A 6,921-nucleotide genomic window follows, 5' to 3' on the forward strand; every position below is an offset into this window, starting at 1 on the left:
AAATCTAAAACCTAACAAAACAACACTTCCAAAAATATTAGAAAAAGAATATCCAAAAATTAAGAAATGAAATATCTAAAATCATCCAAAACCTAAAAAAAGAACTATCCAAAATATAAGAAAAAAATATCTAAAACATATAAAAAATATGTCCAAATTCTAAAAGAAAGAAACATCTAAAACTAGTTAAAAAAATCTTCCAAAACCTAGAAAAAGAAAAAAGAGATGTGTCTACTCCATCACAAAGAGAAAGGAATGAATTAGATACCAAGCAGTTGTAACGGGGTGAATAAGGAGATGTTATTTCAACAACCAGGCCCTTGATGTGATGATCTTCATCATAGCGTTGGACTAGTAGTAACTGTCGCAACTTCTCGGTAAAAATCCACACATGAACACCACCACGGCCTTTAACATCATCATCCCCATACCATCTGCTGGTTTTGTGCACGACGCAGTGGCATGAGTTGTAGCTTTTATCTCTGTTATTACTATTGCGAGCGTGGTAAACGGTGTTTGCAGTGAAGACGTTGCGGCTAACGGTAGCGGACGAGAGCTGGGCGACGATGATTGGCGACACGGAGCAGTAGGGCAGTTGTGACATTAGGAGTTAGAGAGGAAACACGGTTGTGGCGTTAGAAGTTGGAGAAGAAGGTCGCGAAGTGAGGAGTGGAGTGGGAAGGCGCTTGTATTTTAATTGCAAACCTAATTTCTTGAAGAGAAAGTCTACGCAACCAACTTTACGTGCAGTCAACTTTAACAACTTTTCAAAAATTCTAATTTTAAAATTCTAAAAATTAGAATTTGGTTCAGAAACATGTGCCACCAACATCAACCCCCTACTATGACCTCCCGCTCCAATCACTCTCCCCTGGAAGCCGCGACCTCCATCGCAAGTTCCTATCTCTTGCCCCTGTGTCATCCCCTTCCACCGCATCTACCACTCGCCCCTGTGTTCTCTCCTTCCCCCCGCGTCTGCCACTCGAACGGCGTCCTCCCGTTCCATTACGTCTCTTGGCGGCATTGTTCCACTACTAGAAAATTACTTATTACAGAAGAATATTTCCGACAGATTTTATTCTACGAAAATACAGACAGATTTTGCAAGAGAATTTTTGTCGGAAACAAAGGAAAATAAATTAAAATAAATTACAGATGGAAAAGAAAATTCGTCGATAATTTTATCGAAAAATTAAATTTTTTCATGAAAAATAGTTACCAACAAAAAATCCATCTATAGTTAAATGAACAAAAACATTGTGTTTTATTAAATTATTATAAACAGAAATCTATCTATAATTTAAAATGTTCCGTAGGAAATACTAAAATAAAGATTTGGCCGTACGAGCTCCCCTCATTTCACATATCTCTTCCCCGCGCCTCCACACCCATCCCCTCTAAATGCTCTATCAGCGGCGCCATCGCACCTTGCGCCGCCGTCGCACCGAACCTCCATTGCACTGAACTTCCATCTCCCTGAAACTCCGTCACACCCTTTCCCGGCTCTTCTCTGTGTGTTGCTCGCATGGTTCCCTTTCGAACCCTAATGTGCATTTTCCCACCACCATCTTCATCACATCCTCTTCGTCGCCTCCGTCCTCATCCTCTTCATCTTCTCCTGTGTTCACTCTTTCTACCTTCCCGGTGTCTCCCCTCGAGATTTTATAAAATGACAGCACCGATCGCTCATTCAGCGGCACTAACCACTCACCAATGGCATCCGCCGAGCAGCCACTAAAGAAGCGAAAACATTACGACACTCTCCCGGAATCCCCACCGCCGCTGGCACCATCTGAAGAAGTTCCACCACCGCCTTCGCTGCCACAATCTCCTCAAACTCTAGCTCATCCGCCTACTCCTCCTCCTCCGCCTCTGTCACAGGATGAGGTCGTCACCAAGCGGAGAAACAAAGATGAGGTTCGAACCATATTTGAGTGTTACCGTCCATCAAACTATCAATATCACAGCTTGAATAGCTTCGAGCTTGAGATTTTCTTCATGGTGCAGTGAGCATAGAAAGCAATCAAGCTGTGAATCTTGTTGCCAATTTTGCCATTTTCTTTTTTTTTTCTAATTTTTTTCGATATTTTCTTTTCCATTTTCTTACCTCTTCCTTCAAAATCATCCAATAGAGTTTGATGAGAGGCTATTTCACAAAATTTATTCTTGTTGAATATAGCTATTCCGATCAACGAGCTGGAAGGAAGAAGATCTAAATCTCCATTATTCTATGATTCATTGATTTTTCAACAATGGATGACAACTAGAGCAACGCAGTACAGATGGACATAAACGCACTAGCTAATCTCCTCCATCAACTCACTACTCTTAAGTCTCAAATTTTGAAGAACAACTTAAGCCCAATTCAAGATCAATCAAGCCCTTATTTTATCTATTTGGGAGAAAATCCAGGTACACCGATTGTTTCAATCATGTTAACACCTAACAATTATGGTAGTTGGAGACTTGGAGTCATGCTATGATTAGAGCGCTAAGTTCAAAGAAAAAATTGAATTTAATTGATGGAACCATAAGAAAACCTGAGAATAATAATGTTGAATTTGAGGCATGGGAAAGATGCAACAATTTGATTGTTTCTTGGATCAATCTTTCATTAAGTCTTGGAATTTGTGATAGTGTTATGTGGAACAATGTTGCTGTTGATTTGTGGGAAGACCTTAAGCATAGGTACTACCAAGGGACATGTTTAGAATTGCAGAACTTTAGGAGGAACTTTTTGCCATCAAGCAAGGTGATCTGACCATCACTGATTATTACACAACGCTCAAACAGATATGGGAGGAGCTCAACAATTTTAGATCCATTCCAAACTGTGTTGGATGTGCAGAGTCATGCTCTTGCGGATTATCAAAAATAAGAGGATACAGAGATGGAGATCAAGTAGTCAGACTTTTGAGAGGGTTGAACAAATAATACTCCATCGTCAGATTACAAATCATGCTCGTGTCACCTCTACCAGACCTAAACACAGTATTTTCTATGCTAACACAGCAAGAGAGACAACTGACCAACATGGACAACAATAAAATTTTGTTCAATTATACTCAAAATAGAAATGCATCACAAGTGCTCAATTCCTCATCTAACAGAGGCAGAGGAAGAGGGCGAGGTAGATCAAGTCAAGGTGGTAGAGGTCGTGGAGCTAAGATGGTATACTCTTATTGCAACAAGCTTGGCCACATAGAAGATGTGTGCTATAAGAAACATGAGTACCCCCTCCCATTTCCAGCAGCGACAGCAACATCACACCACAATCAATCAAATGATCACTGAGGAGCATGCTGATGTACTCAATGACAAGCACTCCCAGCTCAATTGCCTTCAAGAGAATACTGGAATTTCAAGTTTTGAATTCACTCCAGAACAAAGATTTGTCTTGTTGGAGTTGATCAAAGGTAAAAGTATGCAGTAACAACCTCATAACTCAAACCAGGTTAATTCTATTCAGACCTCTACTCCAGGTAAAATAATTGTATTACAATTTAATGCAAGAATTATGAGTATTATAACTCCAAAATCTACACTATGGGTCATTGACTCTAGTGCGACAGATCATGTGACTTTTGACTTAAGAGATTTTGCAAGTTTTCAAAATATTACTCCAATAAATGTGATATTGCCAAATGGGACCAAAACTGTGAGCACCATTATTGGCACAATCATATTTTCTAAATTTTTTTTTCTCAAAAATGTTTTGTACATTTCCTCTTTTGATTTCAAATTGATTTTTTGTGTCAAAATTAACCTCAAACTTACATTTTCAAATATTAATCAATGATAAGTGTTGTGAGATACAGGATCATTCCACATCGAAGATGATTGGCATTGGTAAGTGCGGAGGTGGGCTATATACAATGAGTAGAAAAGCAGAATGCTTTCAGCTTCAACCCCCTTCAATAAAGCAAGCTTCATTAGCAGCAGCTACTACCACTACTCATATCATTGCACCTTCACACATTGAGTATAACAAGATTTGACATCTTAGATTAGGACATATACCTATGCATAAATTGATTTTAAAGAAAAAAGATTATCCTTTTATAGATTGCACTGCTTCAACATTTCCTTGTGACTCATGTCATTTTGCAAAACAAAAGAAACTATCTTTTGATCTTAGCACAACTGAAATAAAGGATTGTTTTGACTTAGTTCATATGGATATCTGGGGTCCTATTTCTGTCCTTTCCAATGAAGGACATAGATATTTTTTTACTGTAGTGGATGACAAGAGTAGATTTACTTGAACTTTTTTTATGAAAACAAAATCTGAGGCATCACAATTGGTTATTAACTTTGTAAATTTTATCAAAGTACAATTTAAAAAACAAGTGTATAAGAACTGACAATGGACCAGAATTCACTCTAAAGTCCTATTTTGCATCAACTGGCATTCTACACCAAACTTCTTGTGTAGAAACACCAGAGCAAAATGGAATTGTAGAGAGAAAATATTGGCACATTTTAGATGTTGTTAGAACACTGTTATTTCAATCAGGAATTTCACTTTGTTTTTGGTAATACGCAGTTGCTCACGCTATTCACCTAATTAATAGGTTGTCCAGCACTAAATTGGGTCATTTTAGTCCTTATAAGTTGGTATGGTACATTACCCAACCTTTTAAATTTAAGAGTACTTGGTTCTCTTACATATGCCTCCACATTAACAAATTCAAGAACGAAATTGGACCCAAGAGCCAGAAAAGTAGCCTTTCTCAGTTCAAATTTAGAACAAAGAGTTTTGGACTTATTGATTTAAAGTCAAAAGAAATTTTCATATCTAAAAATATAACTTTCTATGAAAGTCATTTTCCATTTTTACATTCCACAAGCATTGAAACTACGACACCCACTTTTACTCCACAATGCATTGACCTTTTTCAATATAATACACCATCCACACATTATTTGTCATCACCTACACATACCACACTCACAGATTCAAGTGAACATCTCTCAACCTCAATGCATTCACCTATTTCCTCACATACCATTGCACCCACTAGCACCTCGTACACTAACACTGCACCTGCATCACAAAACTATAGCATCCCGCATGACTGCATCACTAGCAAATCTGAAAGAATCAAGAGATAGCCTGCTTATTTGAAGGACTACCATTGTATGATAATCCATACAACGCATCCTAGTAACTTTGCCAATTCTAGAACTTTATATTCTATCTCACAACACTTGTCATATGATAAACTAAACCTATAATATAAGTCTCCTTCTCTAGCCATCATATTGAATCCAGAACCTAGCACCTATGAGGAAGCGGCTGCACATGAATGCTGGAGAAAGGCAATACAAGCTGAATTGGCAGCTCTGGATCAGAACAGAACTTGGTGTCTCACTGAACTCCCAAAAGACAAGAAAGTTGTGGGTTGCAAATAAATTTTTTGGGTATAATTCAATCCCGATGGCACCATAGAAAGGCACAAAGTCAGGCTAGTTGCAAAAGGATTCACTCAAGTGCAAGGAGTGAATTTTGATGATACATTTAGTCTAATTGTCAAAATGACTACTCTACAAGTAATGTTGGCATTGGCAGCGGAAAAAAAAATGGCATTTGAAATAGCTAGAGTCAACACTGCCTTTCTTCATGGAGATTTGGACAAGGAAGCTTATATGCAGATACCACCCGGTTCGGATGTGTCACAACCAGGTTTGGTCTGTAAATTGCAAAAGTCTCTATATGGACTTAAGCAAGCAAGCAGGCAATGAAATATTAAGCTCACTCAGACTCTTGTTGATGTTGGTTATAAGCAGTTTTTGATGATCACTCCCTTTTCATCAAGAAAACTTCTGAAGGCTTCTCTGCCATCCTAGTATATGTGGATGATTTGGTGTTAACCGGCGATAACATTGGTGAAATCAATTCCATCAAGCAGATTTTGGATGACAAGTTTAAATAAAAGATCTTGGTGATCTCAAGTACTTCTTGGGAATGGAAGTAGCACGCTCCAATTCGGAAATTCACATTTATCAACGGAAGTACGCCATGAACCTTCTCAAAGATTTTAGTTATCTGGATTGCAAGCCTCTCTCCACTCCACTTGATTATAGTCAGAAACTCTCAAAAGATTCAGGTACAATTTTATCAAACAACACTACTTACAGACAACTCATCAGCCGACTCCTTTACCTCACAAACACTAGACCCGATATCTCCTATGCTGTGGGACGTTTGAGTTAGTTTTTGTACTATGCAACCACCTCCCCTCTGCAGGCTGCTTTCCGCGTGCTCCGATACTTAAAAGGTAGACCTGCAACTGGTCTATCTATTCTTCTCCTTTACTTCTGATATGCTTATCACCAGATTTGTCGACGCTGACTGGGCTAGCTGTGCCGATTCTCGTCACTCTGTTTTCAGTTATTGCTTCATGCTTGGAAGCTCTCTTGTCAGTTGGAAGAGTAAGAAACAAACCACTGTTGCCAAGTCCTTTGCAGAAGCTAAATACAGATCTCTTGCAGCTGTCACTTGTAAAGCTAGCTGGTTATCTTTCTTAATGGATTTCATTAGTTTGCCACTTCAAAAATCTATCACCCTATTCTGTGACAACCAGTCAGCTATTCATATTGCCAACAATCCCATCTTTTATGAAAGAACTAAATACATTGAAGTAGACTACCACATTGTTCATGAAAAATATTTGTCTGGTCTCATTCATCTTATGCCGGTTCGGTCCAAGGACTAACTTGCTGATTTTCTTACCAAAGCTCTACCACCGGGTCCCTTTTCTACTAATGTTTCCAAGTTAGGATTGTTAGCTTTATACAATTCTAACTTACGGGAGGGTGTTACCTAGATTATTTCTTTTATCAATAGTAGATGTAGGTTTACTTGTTGTAATTTTTTATAGTGGGAGTACATAAAGAGTACATAGTATATAAGGTATA

The sequence above is a fragment of the Arachis ipaensis genome, chromosome B4 (assembly GCF_059453495.1).
Source record: "Arachis ipaensis isolate K30076 ecotype BB chromosome B4, ASM5945349v1, whole genome shotgun sequence".
In the NCBI taxonomy this organism is placed as follows: Eukaryota; Viridiplantae; Streptophyta; class Magnoliopsida; order Fabales; family Fabaceae; genus Arachis; species Arachis ipaensis.